Genomic DNA, 22,617 nt, shown 5'->3' with positions numbered 1-22,617 from the left:
AAAAGACCCTTTACACAAACAGGAGTAAGCTGTAGAATGTAGCCGACAGTATTCACATAAAACTTTGGGGCTTGGTTAGGAGTCTGAAAATCAAAGCAATGTTATTTAAAAATAAGCAAAACTATACATTTATTTTGAAAAAAAACTTTATGGGCTATATAAATAGATCATCTACAAAACATTTAAGCAAAGAAAAAATGAGTGTATAATGTCCCTTTAACCTCCTGCTAGCAGGAAGTGGCAAAGAGCACCACAGCAGAGCTGTATATATAGCTCCTCCCTTCCCCTCCCCCTCCAGTCATTCTCTTTGCCTGTGTTAGTGATAGGAAGAGGTAAAGTGAAGTGTTAGTTTAGATTCTTCAATCAAGAAGTTTTTTTATTTTAAAATGGTGCCAGTGAGTACTATTTTTCTCAGGGAGAAATTGTCAGTCTATTATTTCCCAAGAGGAGTGGAGACATCTTATTTTCTGCCCTGATGTTGATGATCTTAGCAAACGTTATCTAAGATCCATGATGGTTCCCACAGCGCAGCTGAAAGTAGTGTAAGAAAAATCTTCAGTGTAAAGAACGGTGCCTTTGTACAAGCAGCATTGACGTATGTTCAGTCTTTTTTTTCTGGGGAGACTTGATGCATCAGAACAGGCTGACATTATTCCCTATATGGGGAGGGGTAAGCAGTATGCACTATATGTAAGGAAATGGTGTACCTGGAATCCCTTTATATTGATTGCCAAAGTATGTAAAATATATCTTTGAGGCTTATTCAAGGGCTAGACGTAGGGTTGCCAGGTGTCCGGTATTAGACCGGACAGTCCGGTATTCTAGAAATTTGTCCGGTAAAGTCTATTGAAGAAAACCGGACCAAATTTCAATAACTGTTTAACTTTCTGGTTGTTTTTTTTTAATCGTAATCAGCAGTGATCCATGAGCCTAAGGCTTAGGCTAAGCACAGCATCTTTGCTGTGCGTGTGCCATGCTCCTGACTATTTTGTGGCCTGTTGTTGGTAAGGTGACGTGACAGCTAGGTGGGTCAGGTGGTTTGCGGTGCCGGCCGGGGTAGCGTCAAGCATAATCTGACAGTGTCAGTGAGTGATACATGTCACGTGCTCAAGTGACGCAACTTTGTAGACCCGGGCGGCGCACATCCTTTTTGAACTTAGGGAGAGCGGAGAGACTGTGTGCCACTGCCACTCAGACTGTCAGACTTTGCAATAAAGACTGCCTGTGCCAGCGCCAGAGGTACCCAGGTATTAAAGGGGGGATGATCAAGTACATGATGCATCTTAGTTTATTTTTAGAGCTTGGGCAGGCAGATGATCGATGTGAGTGAGGACAGTATTTATTATAGTTATGAGAATCCACCATTGCATTGAAGGTGCAATACATTTTCCAAATATCTGTTAATCTTTTCGATCTGAAGAATATTGCAGAATTTGCAGCCCTCTCTGATAGGCAAGGACTGAAATTTACTGTCTCTCTACCACATGAGAACTTACCATATGAATCCACACTCATTTTGTTTGCAGACTTTTTAAGAATTTCTACTTATCCATTTCCTATTTTAGCATGGCCTATTTTTTAATTACATTTTATTTTCTATTTATTATTCCCTTAAAACTTTATTAAAACTACCTTTGTATTCAGGTATTAAATTATAATGCAACAATAACAATGCCATTAAAAGCCCTGGTGAATGGGGAATGTAGTGCTATATATCAACACTGAAAAATATTCTTTTGTATGCACTAATAATACATATCATCTGATAACATCATAGGCATTTTTCCATATTATGCACTAATATACAGTACATATCTGATAACATCACTTGTATTTTACAATATATTTTATAATGTATTACTCAGTCTCTGTCCTAGAGTAAAATACTGTTGCAAACCCATCTGTTTAATGTAAAATAATAAACAGTAAACTTAATGAGATGTAAAGATAAAAATTAACCTTTCATGATTCAGATTAGAGCAGGCATTCTCAAGAGACTTTTTAGTTGACTTTTATTACCATTTTTGTTGTTCTGTAGTGCATTGCTGCCGCAAGCCTACCTAGGTATGCTTTTCAGGAAATAATACTAAGATAACAAGGCAGACTCGAGTATAGAAGAGAATTGGAAAGTTCTTTGAAATTGCTGCTTTATCTGAATTATGAAAGTTTAATTTTCACTTTACTGTCCCTTTAATGTGATTTGTGTGTTGATCTAAAAATATTTATTTATTAATAAAGCGACATGAAACACAAAATTAAACTTCGAAGATTCTGATCAGAGCATGCAATTTTAAACAACTTTCCAGCTTACCTCTGTTTCAAAATTTTGTTTTTTTCTATTGGTATCCTTTGTTGAAAAGCATATTTTGGTATGTTCAGGAGCAGCAATAACTACTGAGAGCTAGCTGGTGGCTGCACATATTTGCCTCTTGTTATTGACTTATCTGATGTGATTAGCTAGCTCCCAGTAGTGCATTGCTGTTCCTTCAACAACATATAAAAATGTATCTAATAAAATGTTATAATATGGATATTCCCTTACTTTTCAATCTTGTACATTTTTAAACTTAACCCATCATCCGAAAACAGCAGGTACAGCATAACACAGCTTAATTTTAATACAACCAATCATTGAGCGATAATCAATGAGCAATTTGCATAATTTCTTTATGCAGGTTTGCTCTTTATTGCATGCGCAATTCCTTCTTTTCTTCGCGGTATGCACATTTTTATACTCTTTATTATGTTATTATACAGTACTGATCACATTACTTTTTTCTACAAACACTAAGCACAGCTTTGTTACCCTAAAAGCCTCTAGCTTTTGTCACTGCGCTTTAAACCCCGCGTCTCCCCCCCCCCCCGGTTATCTGTTTGGCTGTCCAGTATTTTTTTGAAGGACAGCTGGCAACCCTAGCTAGACGCGGGGAGCTGCGGTTTGCTTAAGGGCTGTTATTTTTATCACTGGCCTGAGGGAGTGTAGTGTTTTTTATGATGTTTCACTTGAGGTGTATGCAAGAGGGCACATGGCTTATTTTTTACATCGACATGTTTGTTTTTACTTTGCGACCCATGCGGCTCTTAGTCAGGCTAGAGTTACGCCCACGGTGGGCGGGGCCTATTTTCACACGCTCAGACGCGCAGTATCATCCGGATCACATAGGCTGCAGAGTCCTGGTCTCCGGTGGGGCCTAAGTTGTCTTGACCTTCGAAGGTTCTTTCAAGCTTAGCAAGCAGCAGTAATGTATTCCGGGGGCAGGTAGGCGCCACAGCAGAGTGGCGTGGTGCAGGGGCCTGAATAAATATAATAATAAATAACTGTTAAATCGATATTATATTGTTTCTTACATATATCAGCAAGTGGATGCAATACTGATAGAGTATTTTAGGCGCATTTAAATAATTTTTATTGCCACAAACACGTTTTTGAAGATATCAGACAAATTGTTGCGCTTTTATTATTTAAAGGCGCAGTACAGTTTTTTTGTATTAACTTTTTTGTCTATATAATTTGAATTCAGAGCTCAATATTTTAAGCAAAGAACGACTATTATTACTATTGCTAGTCTGAACATGTCTGAAACTGAGGAAACTCCTTGTTTTATGTGTTTAGATGCCACTGTGGAACCCCCTCTGATTTTTTTATCCCTCGTGTACTGAGAGGACCTTACAATGTAAAGCACAGATTTTATGTAAAGAAAATATGTCTAAGGAGGATTCTCAGTCTGAGGAGAATCAGGGTATACCGCTAAATTCTTCCCAAGCGTCACAACCTTTAACGCCCACCCAAACGACGCCGGGTTCTTCAACCGCATCTAATTTATTTACTCTGCAGGATATGGCTGCAGTTATGTCAACTACCATTACAGAGGTATTATCTAAGTTGCCAGTGTTACAGGGCAAACGCAGTAGGACAGAAGTCAATGTGAATACTGAGTCCTCTGATACTTTGTTAGCTATTTCCGATGTACCCTCACAGGGATCTGATTTGGGGGTCAGGGAACTTCTGTCTGAGGGGGAACTTTCCGATTCGGGAAGTGCGTTACCTCAGACGGACTTGGACGTCATGTACTTTAGATTTAAGCTTGAACACCTCCGCCTGTTATTTCGGGAGGTTTTAGCGACTCTGGATGACTGTGACTCTATTGTGGTACCACCAGAGAAATTGTGTAAAATGGACAAATACTTAGAGGTACCTGCTTACACTGATGTTTTTCCGGTTCCTGAGAGAATTTCTGAGATTATTAAGAGGGAATGGGACAGACCGGGTATCCCGTTCTCACCTTCTCCTAATTTCAAGAAAATGTATCCCATATCTAAAACTGTTCGGGACTCTTGGCAAACAGTCCCTAAAGTGGAGGGAGCTATATCTACCCTGGCTAAGCATACAACTATTCCTATTGAGGAAAGTTGTGCTTTCAAAGACCCTATGGATAAGAAATTGGAGGGTCTTCTAAAGAAATTGTTTATTCATCAGGGTTTCCTTTTACAACCAACGGCCTGCATTGTACCAGTTACCACTGCGGCGGCCTTCTGGTTTGATGCCTAAGAAGAGTCTCTTAAGACTGAGACTCCTTTAGAGGATATTTTAGATAGAATTAATGCTCTTAAGCTGGCTAATTCTTTTATTACAGATGCCGCCTTTCAGATTGCCAAATTGGCGGCTAAGAATGCTGGATTTGCTATTTTAGCGAGTTGAGCGTTATGGTTAAAATCTTGGTCTGCTGATGTGTCATCCAAGTCAAAGCTTTTGGCTATTCCTTTCAAGGGTAAGACCTTATTTGGTTTTAGAAATTAACGTAGTGAGATACTTTAGAAATATAATACATATTCGGTCCCCAACATAATTATTCCTAATTAACAGGAGGAAATAAGTTTTCCCTTTTTATACTAATTGATAGGGTGGGGGGTGCTCAATATCCTGGATAAATATAGAAATATTATGTAGAAAAAAATGGATATAACAGAGCACTCAAATGGTACTAGTAATGAATGGTTTTATATGATGAGTTTGCAGGATAGGGTAATATAAAACATAACTTTTAATATTTGTTAAAATTAAAATATATTGTGACAAACATTCACACAATCAGGTGTATATAAAAACATTTAAAATAAATGATAAATGCTGAGATACACGGTATTAACCATTAACAGTGTGTTAAGTGGGTAGGTCTGGCAAGGAAGCACCATAAAATGCTCACGGATTGCACGGAAACTAGTCTAAAAAGAGGATTGACCTCACACAAAATTAACTGACTGGTGCAATACTGGAGCGGTGCTATCACTTGTCAGAATCCCACACAATTGAATTAGCTCAAATAAAGTTGCACTAACACTCCTATAATTGTGCTGTAGTGAGCCTGTTCACAATTCAGCAGCCAAAAACAATTACCAACAAAGTAACTATGTGTCCATATCTAATATCACAGTTACGGTATTTAACACGCTGACAAATTAACACTCAGCATTTAACAGAGCGCCTGATGCGCATTTCGCCACGTCCGTGGCTTTCTCAAAGGCTAACCCGTCCTGCCTCATACTAAGAGCTTAAATATCACTTGGAGCCAATCGAGGGTGAGTATTCGTACACACCCCTAAGTACTGGCCAATCACCTATAATCTGTCCTATTGGTTAGTCGGACGTCACATGACTTTGCGATGACATGTACCGGTAGGCGTGATCTATCACGCTAATGTCAACAATAGTGAGCGTGAACACTCAGGAGGATTCGATCAGAGGGAAATAAGTCCTGTGTTGTTTATACTTGGTTACATATGTTTCTGATATCGTCCGGTGAACGATTTGTATGTTACATGTCATAATACCACCACCAATATTTGTGCTACTAGTTTTTAGGTGTATCATACAATTATTATAAGCGGCGGTTAACCCTATCTTAATTTCAAAAGAAATTTATATATATAGTTAGATATATGGTTACAGGGAAAAATCATCAGGGTATATTTCGTGTCTGCCATACACAGTTATTCGGGTTTATATTGAGACACCACACATTGCCAATAGGATTATACCATAAGGAGCAAAAAAACACTATCAAGTAAATACTCCTAAATACAATATTATTTAAGAACTCCACATTGTGTGATTAAAGAAATATTATTGTAACATACATGCTTATTTCTCATTCCGACCATAATAGCTTCATATCTTGGTACTATATAATAACTGCAATATATGCAATGGGTTACAGATCATAAGTAACTTCATGTCTTTATCCATATCAATTATGGTGTAGTGTATATAGCCACAGATATATCTACATTAATCATCTTAGTGCCAAACTCAATTAAAGATCTCATGACACAAGAGACTTCATTCACAATGATTATGTTAATTTGCACATCTTAAACTGTCTCTTTGAAACATTGAGTATCACAAAAGCCATATTAATTTGAATAAGAATTTCTTTGAATCTTATTTCATGCTCTATCGTCTATTAATAAAGTAAACACATAATTAAATTTATGGCTATGTGTCTTTATTTGCTCTGTTGAAATTAATGTGTATATCTGAGTGTTAATGGCTATAGGATGATTTATATTCCTAATATTAGATAAATTATCAATCGGATAACAGTTGATTGTAACATATGTTGTTAAATTTTAACAAATATCAACTGACTGACCCTTATTATTGGTCATAATAGTATCCAAACCAGTATTTTGATTATCAAATTCACAAGAAGGAGTTATATCCATCTTGTTCATTGATACCTAATGGTGCCAGGGTGTCTAACCAGAATATCCAGCGGCACTCAGCTTGGAGTAGCATGCTTTCCACATTTCCTGCTCTAATACCTGGTTTTATTACTTGTAGTACTGATGCTTTAAGTTCGGGTTTGGTGCCATGATTCTTTAGATAATGCTTGGCAACAGGGGTGAGATTCTTGCCTTTCTCTTGGTCTTTCAGACAGTTCTTTATACTACTTATATGTTCACCCAGTCACGTACGTAGCTCTCGTGTGGTTATCCCGATGTACCTTTTGCCACATTTACATAGTAGACAATATACCACATTTTTGGTTTTACAATTGGCAAAGCCTAGCATCCTTTTCTTACTTCCTGTTCGAGTCACATATTCTCTCTCATTTGAGATATATTGACAAAAACTGCATGTACCGCATGCATATGTTCCACATATGTATTTGTTAGTTCTTCTCTTGGTAAAATGGCTCTTAACCAATATATTACCTATCGTCGGAGCTCTTCTCCAACTTGTCTTTATTCTTTCACCCACAAATGGTGATAAATCTTTGTCAGATTTGAGAATTCCACTGTGTTTATTCAAAATATTAGTGATTTTATTATGGTTATTATTATATGTAATCACAAATCTGACTTCTTTTTCAGCAATTTGTACTTTCTTTTTAGGGATTAATAATGATTCCCTGGGTGTCCTCTTTGCTCTCTGATAAGCTTTACGTATTATCCTGCGACTGTATCCTCTGTTTTTGAGCCGTATCTTTAATTCTCTGGCTCTCTCATTAAACACTTTAAAGTCCGTACAGTTTCTCTTTATCCTGAGGAATTCCCCTGTGAGGATTGCATTCTTCGTTCCTCTCGTATGGCAACTATCGTACTGTAGTATTGAGTTGGTTGCAGTTTCCTTCCTAAACAGGTCAGTTTTAATATAGTCGTTCTCATCCCTGTAGATAGTAATATCCAAAAATTCCACTTTGTTTCTATTCATACAGTATGTCAGTTTCAGGTTGATATCATTATGATTCAGAATCGCAATGAATTCTTTAAATATCTCTTCACTGCCTGTCCATATTATGAAGAGATCGTCTATGTACCGGCACCACATGTTAATATGTTCAGTGTATTTTAACATATTCTCATTAAAGACAAATTCACTCTCCCACCACCCTAGGTAGATATTAGCATATGTAGGGGCGCATGATGACCCCATGGCGGTACCCTGAATTTGTAAGTAGAAATTGTCATTAAAAACAAAGTAGTTATGTGTCAGTACAAATTGCAATAATCTAATCACAAACTTATTTCTCTCAGATCTGTCATTAGATTGCATGCTTAGGAAGAATTCAACAGCTCTTATTCCATATTCATGTTTAATTGAAGTATAGAGCGATTCTATGTCGCAGGTGACCAAAAAGGAATCTTTGTCAAGTATTAGATCATTCACTTTGCTTAGAACATCCATAGTGTCCTGGGTGTAGGATGGCAGAGCCCATACTATCTCTCTCAAGTATAGATCCAAAAATTTACTCCCTTGTTTACATAAACTATTCATGCTGGAGACAATAGGTCTCCCCGGCGGTGTATCTTTATTCTTGTGAATTTTGGGCAAAAAGTAAATGGTGGCAATCCTTGGGTTCTTAACCTGTAAGAACGACCATTCCTTCGGGCTGATTAAATTGTCTGCCTTGGCCTCATTGATCAGTTTGAGATAGTCAGTCAGAAATTGAGATGTAGGATTTGAAAATAAATGTTTATAGCATTTGCGATCTTTCAATTGTCTATTTGCTTCAACAATATATTTATCCTTCTCCCAGATCACAATATTCCCTCCCTTGTCCGATGGTTTGATGATCACATAATCCCACGAACTGATTTCTTTTAATGCTTCCTCTTCTTTCTTTGTAATATTTCTTACTTTTATATCAGGTAATTCGAGGAAGTCATGCATGACCATTCTCAAAAAGACCTCAATTTGTGGTACCTTAGAGGTCGGTGGCATGTAATTGGATTTGAGTCTGATCTGTTTATCAAGAAACTTATCGTTTGTACCTATTACCGGTTCTTCGCTTTCGTTTAATAGTTCAATCAAAGTATCTAACGTTTGGAGATCAGTAGTTGTACTGTCCTCATGGGTACTATACATTTTCTTTAATATCAATTTTCTGCAGTAAAGATGTAAGTCCTTTATTAAATCAAATTTATTCAAAGGAGGGGAGGGTGAGAATGACAGGCCTCGGGATAGAACATGATTTTGTGTTTCTGTAATTACTTTTTGTGTAAGGTTTATAACTTGCAATTTGTCACTATCCTCATTTACCATCTCAGGCGCTTCCCCCAGTCCTCCCTTCTCCTGTACCCACTGTCGGATCTGTACCCCCACCTCGCTCGATCTCGTAGGGTTCTGTTTTCTTTTCCCCCTTCTTGTTGGTCTCTCGTATCTTTGTCTAGGTGGGTTGTATCCCTCCCTAAAAAACTACTTGTGCTTGGTCTGTTGATATTGCTCTCTGAATCACTGTCCTCTACCGCCGAGGACTCACAGTCTGACTGATGTGTAGTTTTAGGTGGTGGTAGGCTATTAGGTGGTCTTCGTCTGGGTTGTTTATCATCCCATGTAAATATCTTTCCCTTTTCAAAGTCTTTCATGTCTCTCTTCATTTTAGAGCACTTAGTCTGTATTATCTCTTTCTCCCTTTTATCTAGTTCCTCTCTCATCTCTTTGTATGATTGTTTAAACTTATCAAGTGTTTCAAATTTTTGTAACTTTATATTGTATTCAGTAATTTCCTTATCTAACTCAGACATGACTTCTGTTTCATAGTCTGATAAGATTGCAACCAGTATTTCGGAACAGTTAATTAGTGCCTGCTCCCATCTGTCTTTATAGGTATCAATATGTAAAGAGAAGGTAGGAAATAGGCGTACTCTAAGACCTCTAGGGATGATATGTTTGGCCAGGTATTTATCATACGCGCTCTTATTCCAGAAAGAGCGCGTGTGTTTTCTAATTAAATAATTCAGAGATTTCAGACCATCTTCCCAATTGTCTATTATAGTATCAAGAGTAGTTTCTGTGTCACAGGCTAGTGCAAAGGTTTTATCTATATCCCTCAGTCTCTGGTCCTGTCTATTTTTAAAGTCTTGTGACAGACTATGTGACATTTTTATATATGTCTGTGTAGATGATTTGGCTAGTCAATTACCTCTCTGGGTAAGAACTTATTTCAACTTAGTTGAGTCTCAGAGTGCTGTCCTAAACAGCGGATAGACATAAACAGTTTTAGAAATTAACGTAGTGAGATACTTTAGAAATATAATACATATTCGGTCCCCAACATAATTATTCCTAATAAACAGGAGGAAATACGTTTTCCCTTTTTATACTAATTGATAGGGTGGGGGGTGCTCAATATCCTGGATAAATATAGAAATATTATGTAGAAAAAAATGGATATAACAGAGCACTCAAATGGTACTAGTAATGAATGGTTTTATATGATGAGTTTGCAGGATAGGGTAATATAAAACATAACTTTTAATATTTGTTAAAATTAAAATATATTGTGACAAACATTCACACAATCAGGTGTATATAAAAACATTTAAAATAAATGATAAAGATACCCGGTATTAACCATTAACAGTGTGTTAAGTGGGTAGGTCTGGCAAGGAAGCACCATAAAATGCTCACGGATTGCACGGAAACTAGTCTAAAAAGAGGATTGACCTCACAAAAAATTAACTGACTGGTGTAATACTGGAGCGGTGCTATCACTTGTCAGAATCCCACACAATTGAATTAGCTCAAATAAAGTTGCACTAACACTCCTATAATTGTGCTGTAGTGAGCCTGTTCACAATTCAGCAGCCAAAAACAATTACCAACAAAGTAACTATGTGTCCATATCTAATATCACAGTTACGGTATTTAACACGCTGACAAATTAACACTCAGCATTTAACAGAGCGCCTGATGCGCATTTCGCCACGTCCGTGGCTTTCTCAAAGGCTAACCCGTCCTGCCTCATACTAAGAGCTTAAATATCACTTGGAGCCAATCGCGGGTGAGTATTCGTACACACCCCTAAGTACTGGCCAATCACCTATAATCTGTCCTATTGGTTAGTCGGACGTCACATGACTTTGCGATGACATGTACCGGTAGGCTTGATCTATCACGCTAATGTCAACAATAGTGAGCGTGAACACTCAGGAGGATTCGATCAGAGGGAAATAAGTCCTGTGTTGTTTATACTTGGTTACATATGTTTCTGATATCGTCCGGTGAACGGATGCTAGGCTTTGCCAATTGTAAAACCAAAAATGTGGTATATTGCCTACTATGTAAATGTGGCAAAAGGTACATCGGGATAACCACACGAGAGCTACGTACGCGACTGGGTGAACATATAAGTAGTATAAAGAACTGTCTGAAAGACCAAGAGAAAGGCAAGAATCTCACCCCTGTTGCCAAGCATTATCTAAAGAATCATGGCACCAAACCCGAACTTAAAGCATCAGTACTACAAGTAATAAAACCAGGTATTAGAGCAGGAAATGTGGAAAGCATGCTACTCCAAGCTGAGTGCCGCTGGATATTCTGGTTAGACACCCTGGCACCATTAGGTCTCAATGAACAAGATGGATATAACTCCTTCTTGTGAATTTGATAATCAAAATACTGGTTTGGATACTATTATGACCAATAATAAGGGTCAGTCAGTTGATATTTGTTAAAATTTAACAACATATGTTACAATCAACTCTTATCCGCTTGATAATTTATCTAATATTAGGAATATAAATCATCCTATAGCCATTAACACTCAGATATACACATTAATTTCAACAGAGCAAATAAAGACACATAGCCATAAATTTAATTATGTGTTTACTTTATTAATAGACGATAGAGCATGAAATAAGATTCAAAGAAATTCTTATTCAAATTAATATGGCTTTTGTGATACTCAATGTTTCAAAGAGACAGTTTAAGATGTGCAAATTAACATAATCATTGTGAATGAAGTCTCTTGTGTCATGAGATCTTTAATTAAGTTTGGCACTAAGATGGTTAATGTAGATATATCTGTGGCTATATACACTACACCATAATTGATATGGATAAAGACATGAAGTTACTTATGATCTGTAACCCATTGCATATATTGCAGTTATTATATAGTACCAAGATATGAAGCTATTATGGTCGGAATGAGAAATAAGCATGTATGTTACAATAATATTTCTTTAATCACACAATGTGGAGTTCTTAAATAATATTGTATTTAGGAGTATTTACTTGATAGTGTTTTTTTGCTCCTTATGGTATAATCCTATTGGCAATGTGTGGTGTCTCAATATAAACCCGAATAACTGTGTATGGCAGACACGAAATATACCCTGATGATTTTTCCCTGTAACCATATATCTAACTATATATATATATTTCTTTTGAAATTAAGATAGGGTTAACCGCCGCTTATAATAATTGTATGATACACCTAAAAACTAGTATCACAAATATTGGTGGTGGTATTCTGACATGTAACATACAAATCGTTCACCGGACGATATCAGAAACATATGTAACCAAGTATAAACAACACAGGACTTATTTCCCTCTGATCGAATCCTCCTGAGTGTTCACGCTCACTATTGTTGACATTAGCGTGATAGATCACGCCTACCGGTACATGTCATCGCAAAGTCATGTGACGTCCGACTAACCAATAGGACAGATTATAGGTGATTGGCCAGTACTTAGGGGTGTGTACGAATACTCACCCGCGATTGGCTCCAAGTGATATTTAAGCTCTTAGTATGAGGCAGGACGGGTTAGCCTTTGAGAAAGCCACGGACGTGGCGAAATGCGCATCAGGCGCTCTGTTAAATGCTGAGTGTTAATTTGTCAGCGTGTTAAATACCGTAACTGTGATATTAGATATGGACACATAGTTACTTTGTTGGTAATTGTTTTTGGCTGCTGAATTGTGAACAGGCTCACTACAGCACAATTATAGGAGTGTTAGTGCAACTTTATTTGAGCTAATTCAATTGTGTGGGATTCTGACAAGTGATAGCACCGCTCCAGTATTGCACCAGTCAGTTAATTTTGTGTGAGGTCAATCCTCTTTTTAGACTAGTTTCCGTGCAATCCGTGAGCATTTTATGGTGCTTCCTTGCCAGACCTACCCACTTAACACACTGTTAATGGTTAATACCGGGTATCTCAGCATTTATCATTTATTTTAAATGTTTTTATATACACCTGATTGTGTGAATGTTTGTCACAATATATTTTAATTTTAACAAATATTAAAAGTTATGTTTTATATTACCCTATCCTGCAAACTCATCATATAAAACCATTCATTACTAGTACCATTTGAGTGCTCTGTTATATCCATTTTTTCTACATAATATTTCTATAAGACCTTATTTGGGCCTGACTTGAAAGAAATCATTTCTGACATCACAGGAGGTAAGGGTCATCTCCTACCTCAGGATAGAACTGCTAAACTGAGGGGTAAACAAAATAAATTTCGTTCCTTTCGGAACTTTAAAGGAGTCCCCTCTTCTTCCTCTTCTTCCGTTAAGCAGGAAGGGAATTTTGCTCAGGCCAAGTCCGTCTGGAGATCCAACCAGGCTTGGAACAAGGGTAAACAACCCAAGAAGCCCGCTGCTGCTACCAAGACAGCATGAAGGGGCGGTCCCCGATCCGGGACCGGATCTAGTAGGAGGCAGACTTTCTCTCTTTGCCCAAGCTTGGGTAAGAGATGTTCAGGATCCTTGGACACTGGAAATCGTGTCCCAAGGGTATCAGCTGGAATTCAAAAATTCTTTCCCAAGGGGGAGGTTTCTTCTTTCACGATTGTCTGTAGACCAGATAAAAAGAGAGGCGTTCTTATGTTGTGTAAAAGACCTCTCTACTATGGGAGTAATTCGTCCCGTTCCAAGACTGGAACAGGGACAGGGGTTTTACTCAAATCTTTTTGTGGTCCCCAAAAAAGAGGGCACGTTTCGACCCATTTTAGATCTAAAGAGTCTAAACAAGTTTCTCAGAGTCCCATCCTTTAAGATGGAGACTATTCGAACAATTCTGCCATTGATCCAGGAGGGTCAATATATGACTACCGTGGACTTGAAGGATGCATATCTTCATATTCCTATCCACAAGGATCATCACCAGTTCCTAAGGTTTGCCTTTCTGGACAAACATTTTCAGTTTGTGGCTCTTCCCTTCGGGTTGGCCACAGCTCCCAGGATCTTCACAAAGGTTCTGGGGTCACTTCTGGCGGTTCTCAGGCCGCGGGGCATTGCAATGGCGCCTTATCTGGACGATATTCTGATCCAGGCGTCGTCTTACCATCTGACAAAGTCTCATACAGACATGGTTCTGTCCTTTCTGAGGACTCACGGGTGGAAGGTGAATCTAGAAAAGAGTTAATTAATTCTACATACAAGGGTTCCCTTCTTGGGAACTCTAATAGATTCCATATCTATGAACATTTTCTTGACGGAGATCAGAAAGTTAAAGATTCTAAATACATGCCGAGCCCTTCAGTCCAATCCTCGGCCATCAGTGGCCCAATGCATTGAGGTAATTGGATTAATGGTGGCGGCAATGGACATCATTCCGTTTGCTCGTTTTCATCTCAGACCACTACAGCTGAGCATGCTCAGGCAGTGGAATGGAGATTATGCAAATTTGTCTCCTCAGATAGATCTGGATCAGGAGACAAGAGACTCTCTTCTTTGGTGATTGTCGCAGGATCATCTGTCCCAAGGGACGTGCTTCTGCAAACCCTCATGGGTGATAGTGATGACGGACGCCAGCCTACTGGGTTGGGGTGCAGTCTGGAATTCCCTGTATGCTCAGGGTGTGTGGACTCAGTCGGAGACTCTTCTTTCAATCAATATTCTGGAATTGAGAGCAATATTCAATGCGCTTCAGGCTTGGCCTTAGTTGGCTTCGGCCAAATTCATCCGCTTTCAGTCGGACAACATCACGACTGTGGCTTACATCAATCATCAGGGAGGAACAAGAAGTTCCTTAGCGATAACAGAAGTATCCAAGATAATTTGGTGGGCGGAGACTCACTCTTGTTATCTGTCAGCAATCTATATCCCAGGAGTAGACAACTGGGAAGCGGACTTTTTAAGCAGTCAGGCGTTCCATCCGGGGGAGTGGGAACTCCATCCGGAGGTCTTTGCCACCCTGATTCTTAGATGGGTCAGACCGGAGTTGGATCTGATGGCGTCTCGTCAGAATGCCAAGCTTCCGAGATACGGATCCAGGTCAAGGGATCCTCAGGCCGAACTGATAGATGCCTTGGAGGTGCCTTGGTCGTTCAACCTAGCTTATGTGTTTCCACGGTTTGCTCTCCTTCCCCGGGTGATTGCTCGGATCAAACAGGAGAGGGCTTCAGTAATTCTAATCGCGCCTGCGTGGCCTTGCAAGACTTGGTATGCCGATCTAGTGGACATGTCCTCTCTGTCGCTGTGGAAGCTTCCATTGAGGCAGGACCTTCTCATTCAGGGACCCTTCCAACACCCAAATCTAGTTTCTCTGCAACTGACTGCTTGGAGATTGAACGCTTGATTTTAATCCAAGCGGGGGTTCTCTGATTCGGTCATTGATACTTTGATTCAGGCACGTAAGCCTGTCACTAGAAAGATCTACCATAAGATATGGCGTAAATATCTTTTTTTGGTGTGAATCCAAAGGCTACTCATGGAGTAGAGTTAGGATTCCCAGGATTCTGTCTTTTCTCCAAGAAGGATTGGAGAAAGGGTTATCAGCAAGTTCCTTAAATGGACAAATCTCTGCTTTGTCAATTTTACTACACAAACGTTTGGCAGATGTTCCAGATGTTCAGTCTTTCTGTCAGGCTCTGACCAGAATCAAGCCTGTGTTTAGACCAATTGCTCCACCCTGGAGTTTGAATTTAGTTCTTAATGGTCTTCAAGGGGTTCCGTTTGAACCCATGAATTCCATAGATATTAAGTTGTTATCTTGGAAAGTTTTATTTTTGGTTGCTATTTCTTCTGCTCGTAGAGTTTCAGAGCTTTCAGCGTTACAATGTGACTCGCCTTATCTTATCTTTCATTCCGATAAGGTGGTTTTACATACTAAACCTTGGTTCCTTCCTAAGGTTGTTTCAAATAAGAATATTAATCAGGAAATTGTTGTTCCTTCATCATGTCCTAATCCTTCTTCTGAGAAGGAGCGTTTGTTGCATAACGTGGACGTGGTCCGTGCCTTGAAGTTTTACTTGCAGGCGACTAAGGATTTCCGTCAATCATCTTCATTATTCATTGTTTTTTCTGGAAAGCGTAAGGGTCAGAAAGCTACGGCTACCACTCTTTCTTTTTGGCTGAAGAGTATCATCCGTCTGACATATGAGACTGCTTGACAGTAGCCTCCTTAAAGAATTACGGCTCATTCTACTAGGGCTGTGGCTTTCTCATGGGCATTTAAAAACAATGCTTCTGTTGAACAGATTTGCAAGGCTGCAACTTGGTCGTCTCTTCACACTTTTTCCAAATTTTCCAAATTTTATACTTTTGCTTCTTCTGAGGCTGGTTTTGGGAGAAAGGTTCTTCAAGCAGTGGTGCCTTCCGTTGTCCCTCCATTTCATCCGTGTCCTGTAGCTTTGATATTGTATCCCACAAGTAAGGATGAAATCCGTGGACTCGTCATATCTTGTAAAAGAAAAGGAAATTTATTCTTACCTGATAAATTTATTTCTTTTACGATATGACCAGTCCTCGGGCCACCCTGTCACCTCTGCACCTTTGGCTTTTCCTTTCTCTTCCTAACTTCGGTCGAATGACTGGAGGTGGAGGGAAGGGAGGAGCTATATATACAGCTCTGATGTGGTGATCTTTGCCACTTCCTGTTAGCAGGAGGATAAATCCCACAAGTAAGGATGAAATCCGTGGACTTGTCATATTGTAAAAGAAATAAATTTATCGGGTAAGCCTAAATTTCCTTTTTGAAGTGGGTAGCCAAAGCGCGGTGTATTAGAATTTCATCACTACATTCAAAAGTGACGTATAATCTTCATTACAACCGATGAATTCAGCTCCATCTAAAATATCTGTATTAGACATGTGCAACACTTTTGTTTCGTTTTCATTAGTTAAATAAATCATTTCCTTTTGGCAAATTTAGTTTAGTTAAAAATAGTTTTGGCAAATTAGTTATGTTAAGTTAAATAATTTTTTCGGATCCGTTCGTTTTTTCGGATCCATTCTTTATTCATATTAATTATTCTATTCTAAAGTTTAGAATAAAATAATACATATGAATAAAGAATGGATCTGAAAAAACGAAAGGATCCGAAAAACGATTTAACTTAATATAACTAATATGCCAGCGATTGCCGAAACAAAATTATCTAAAACCATTGCCTCCACCCACATCGCGGACACTAAAGAAAGCTATTAACCCCGAAACCGCCACCCCCCACATCCCAACAACCTAAATTAAACTATATTAACCCCTACACCTAACACCCCCTAACTGTAACATAATTAAAATAGACCTAAATTAATGTTACGATTATTAACTAACTACCTATTTAAAAATAAATACAAACTTACCTGTGAAATAAAAATAAAACTTAAGCTTACACTAATAAAACATTACTAAAAATAAAAAAAACCTGATTACTTAAAAATTAAAACTGCAATTACAAAAAATAATAAACACTAAAATTTACAAAAAAGAAAAAAAATACCATTACAAAAAATAACAAACAAAATTATCCAAAAAAATGAAAATGATTCCTATTCTAATACCCCGTTAAAAAAACAAAAAACCCACCCCAAAGTAAAAAAAACCTAATCTATAATAAACTACCAAGGGCCCTTAAAAGGGCCTTTTGTAGGGCATTGCCCTAAAGTTAACAGTTCTTTTGCAAAAAAATAAAAACAAACACCCCCTAACATTACAAACCCCCACCCTCAAACCCACAAAATAAAAATAAACCTAATCTACCCATTGCCCCGAAAAGGGCATTTGTATGGGCATTGCTCTTAAAGGGGCATTCAGCTCTTTTTCGGCCCATTAAAAATAAAAAATGCCTAATCTAAAAAAAAAATTAAAAAAAATCCCATTTTCCAAAATAATAAAAAATATTCCTATTCTAATACCCTGTTTAAAAAAAAAAAAAAAAAAAAACGCCAAAAAACAAACAAACCTAACACTAACCCCAAAATCAGAACTCACAGTTGCTGAAGTCCAGCGAAAGATCTTCATCCAGGCGGCTCCATCTTAATCCATCGCGGGACCGGCATCTTCTTCATCCCTGCAGAGGTAGAGCGGTTAATAGGCGGAGGTCCATCTGTCCGAAGTGGAGGTCCTCTTCATGTGATTGTCCGCCACACACTGAGGTTTCAATTCAAGGTACCCCTTTTATATTGGGGTACCGTTGCATTCCTTTTGGCTGAAAAATTTAAATCAGCGAATAGGAATTAGAGCTGCTTAAATCCTATTGGCTGTTTAAAAATTCCGAATATGAATAAAGAATGGATCCGAAAATTCGTAAACTGATTTATTCATTTTCGGAATTTTTTGGGATTTTAGTTATGGTGGCGATACGGAAATTCGGATGCATTCGAATCTCCGAATTGGCCTAAATTCAGCCAAAAACAAACTTCGTCCGAAAACGAATTGCACATGCCGTCTAATCTGTATCTGTTTAGACAAAGGGGACGTTTACCGACACTTTAAAACACTCTTCTTGTGCTTTCTGTCTCTCTCGATGATTTTGCACTTCCTCTCTGTCTCTGCAATTTTGCTTTCTTAAGGTACACTTAAGTCAAAATTAAACTTTCATGATTCAGATAGAGCATGCAATTTTAAACAACTTTTACATTTACTTGCATTAACAAAGTGTGCACAGTCTTTTTATATTTACACTTTTTGAGTCACAGCTTCTACTGAGCATGTGCAGGAATTCACAGAATATACATATATGCATTTGTGATTGGCTGATAGCTGTCACATGATACAGGAGGAGTGGAAATAGATATAACTTTGAAATTTGTCAGTAAAAAATCTACTACTCATTTGAAGTTCAGACTAAGTGCTATTGTATTGTCTTTTTATCAGGCATTTATTGTTTATGCAAATCTACTGTATTTACTGGTCCTTAAAGGGACACTGAACCCAAAAAAAAATATTTTGTGATTCAGATAGAGCGTGCAATTTTAAGCAACTTTCTAATTTACTCTTATTGTCTAATTTTCTTCATTCTCTTGGTATCTTTATTTGAAATGCAAGAATGTAAGTTTAGATGCCGGCCCATTTTTGGTGAACAACCTGGGTTGTTCTTGCTGATTGGTGAATAAATTCATCCACTAATGAACAAGTGCTTTCTAGGGTCCTGAACCAAACAAATAGCTTAGATGCCTTCTTTTTCAAATAAAGATAGCAAGAGAACAAAGAAAAATTGATAATAGGAGTAACTTAGAAAGTTGCTTAAAGTTGCATGCTGTATCTGAATCATGAAAGAAAAAAATTGGGTTCAGTGTCCCTTTAAAGAAATCCTTGGATCGCCATCTTAAGGTGAAAAAGACTCTAGCATGTATCACGAGAGTCCTATATCCTGGATCCTCTCTACTTTTTCACTGTGTGGTCCTGCTCTGTGACATCAGTGTCTCTTGCCCACGTGGTTATCGAGTTCCACAATACTTTGCACTAGCTCTCCAGGTTCATCAACCCGAGCGACATTTAAATGCAGTGTTAGCAATTCATGAAAGGAGGGCACATTCTCAGAACACTTGATGGAAGGTAAAATAATTTTGGCATATCCAGAGTATATTTAAAGGGACACTGAACCCAAATGTTTTCTATCGTGATTCAGATAGAGCATGCAATTTTAAGCAACTTTCTAATTTATTCCTATTATCAAATTATTTTCATTCTCTTGATATCTTTATTTGAAAGGCAAGAATGTAAGTTTAGATGCCGGACCATTTTTGGTGAACACACTGTGTTGTTCTTGCTGATTGGTGGGTAAATTCACCCACCTATAAACAAGTGCTTTCCATGGTTCTGAACCAAAAAATAGCTTAGATGCCTTCTTTTTCAAATAAAGAAAGCAAGAGAACGAAGAAAAATTGATAATAGGAGTAAATTAGAAAGTTGTTTAAAATTGCATGCTCTATCTGAATCAGGAAAGAAAAAATTTGGGTTCAGTGTCCCTTTAAAAACTTCACACCCCCACATGGGTGGGTCCTGACATGTTTTGGCCATACACTGCAATCATAGGATTCATTAACTTCCATAAAGTGCTGCAGGATCTGCCTTCCATTGATGAGTTCTTAATGGGGGGGGGGTAAGAAATCCAAATGAAAGGGGTAACAAACAAGCCACCGTCTGAAAGACAGAAGAGTCACTTTCTTGTGCATATCAGCTATATAAAGGCAGGCAAATTTCAGTTGTTCTCTCTTGCTCACAGTATACTCACAAAAGAGGCAGCACTCAGTTGTGCTGTTGGAGGCAGACTGGGGTCTTACAGCGCCCCAGCTTGCTGATCTACCGGTCCTTGGAAGCACTAGGGAAAGATATGCTCCAAAGTCTGCAGGATTTACAATCCAAAAAGGCAGCGGCGGTATTGCTAATCCAGGCTAGTCGGCAGTTTCAAATGATCATCATATAGATCGATAGGACGAAGTGATAGATTTAAAACACACTTTTAATATAGATAAAACATGCATAAAAACAATTGAGCACTCACAAGTGCATAAGTGTGTGGTACGCTACTCGTTTCTCAGTCTACTGACCGATTCGTCAGGCATAAAAACATATCACTTCCTTTACTATTTAAATCTACCTTCTCCTAAAAACATATCACTTTGTTTACTATTTAAATCTACCTCATCTGTGGCGCCCCCTGTGTATCTAGACTTGGTTCTAGATCCATTATTGTGCTGGACTCTGTGGCGCCCCCTGTGTATCTGGACTTGGTTGTAGAATTTTGCAAATAAGAAGTATATGGCACTAGATATCTAAAAAAAATAAAAATTGTTGTCAGATTATTAACTATCACCGTTATCAATATGGATTGAGGTAACAAAGCCGCTAACCAATCAGCGACCAGATCAATCAACTCGGATGTCTCCCCAACTTCCCAGTATTGGCAATTGATTTGTTGGCATGGTGGGCGTTAAACTGCTCCCTAGGTCGAGCCCAGGGTCTATTCTAAAGTACCTCTAAGTACTCCAAAAAAAATATATTAAGAAAAGTCTACTCCAATGTCATAAAATGCAATAGTAAAATACTCAATCGCCTCTAACGATAGAAGTGCTCTGGAGCATATGTTATGTACTATCCCTTTATCGGTGGTAAAATCATAGTTAGAGGCATGCTGTAGTACTTTAGTGTATTAAAGCATTTTACTATTGCACTTTTATTACCTTTAAGGGATATGAAACCCAAAAATTATCTTTTGTGATTCAGGCAGAGGATACCATTTTAAAAACAGTTCCCAATTTACTTCTATTATCAAAGTTTCTTCATTCCCATAATATTCTGTGTTGAAAAGATACCTAGGTAGGCATCTAGTGCATTACATGGCAGGAAATCGTGCTAGTGTTCATGCAAATGGATAACATTTTTGCAAAATTGCTGCCATATAGTGCTCCTGAAAGTGCCCGGTCCTAAGCATACATTCCTGCTTTTCAACAATAGATAACTAGAAAACAAATAAAAATTGGTAATAGAAGTAAATTAGAAAGTTGTTTAAAATCGCTCTGAGTCATCAACAAAAACTTGTGTGTTTCATATCCCTTTAAGTCTGTATCTACAATCGTAAGCTTATTTAAACAAATTATATAGTAAAATATCATATCTCCCAAGGGTTTCAGGAAGGTTTCTAGGATAGGGAGGGGGAGTTGTTGGCAAAGGGACACCAATGTTTTTTGGGTAGAGCTTCGATAAGGGCGGGTCTGCAAGTGTGGACTGGTCGTGCCATTTGTGAGGTTGGGCAGAGTCAGGGTGTGCCATGGGCCAAAGCCGGATTGGCCTAACAGGATACCAGGAGATTTCCCGGTGGGCTGCAGCGTGTCATCAAATGGTGATTGTGACAAACTCTGCCAGCCATTGCTACTGCCCTCTGAAGATTTGGAAATAAAGAAAGGGTGAATTCAAATAGGCTTTATAAGTGAGCTTTTCAAAGGAAGTTTTCTTGTAACTTGATGTACATTTTTTATATTAATTTAAAGGAAAAAATGACATGCTCTAAAGCCGATTAGTAATGGCAGCCACACGTAGTTACCACTAATTACCTGCTGTTTCCTGCTAAGGTGCTGCAAGGCTTGCGACTCCCTAGCGGGACCATACCTGTGTGTTTTATTATCTTTGCTTAAGTTAAACAGGAATTTAGGGTCAGTAATGCATATATTAAACAAACACTCTTATTAAAGGGACAGTCTACACCTAATTTTTTATTGTTTTAAAAAAAAATAGATAATCCCTTTTATCACCTATTCCCTAGTTTTGCATAACCAACACAGTTATATTGATATACTTTTTATCTCTGTGATTACCTTGTATCTAAGCCTCTGCAGACTGCCCCCTTATCTCAGTTCTTTTGCATTTTAGCGAATCAGTGCTGACTGAGGTAACTCCACGAGAGTGAGCACAATGTTTGTCTATATTGCACACATGAACTAACGCCCTCTAGTTGTGAAAAAATGTCAAAATGCATTCAGATAAGAGGCGGCCTTCAAGGGATAAGAAATTAGCATATGAGCCTCCTAGGTTTAGCTTTCAGCTAGGAATACCAAGTGAACAAAGCAAAATTGATAATGAAAGTACATTGGAAAAATGTTTAAAATGACATGCTCTATCTGAATCATGAACGTTTATTTTTGACT

General features: G+C 38.1%; 1 protein-coding gene across 1 annotated transcript in view; it reads left to right on the top strand.

Moving 5' to 3' along the window:
• The window catches only part of GPSM1 (G protein signaling modulator 1), a 594,912-nt gene that overhangs the window by 139,007 nt on the left and 433,288 nt on the right, over positions 1 to 22,617 (top strand). The gene's annotated exons all lie outside the window — the stretch shown is intronic.

Source organism: Bombina bombina, chromosome 12 (genome assembly GCF_027579735.1).
Source record: "Bombina bombina isolate aBomBom1 chromosome 12, aBomBom1.pri, whole genome shotgun sequence".
NCBI lineage: Eukaryota > Metazoa > Chordata > Amphibia > Anura > Bombinatoridae > Bombina > Bombina bombina.
The sequence above is the reverse complement of the archived record's forward strand: the minus strand, read 5'-3'. Positions and strand labels throughout refer to the sequence as shown.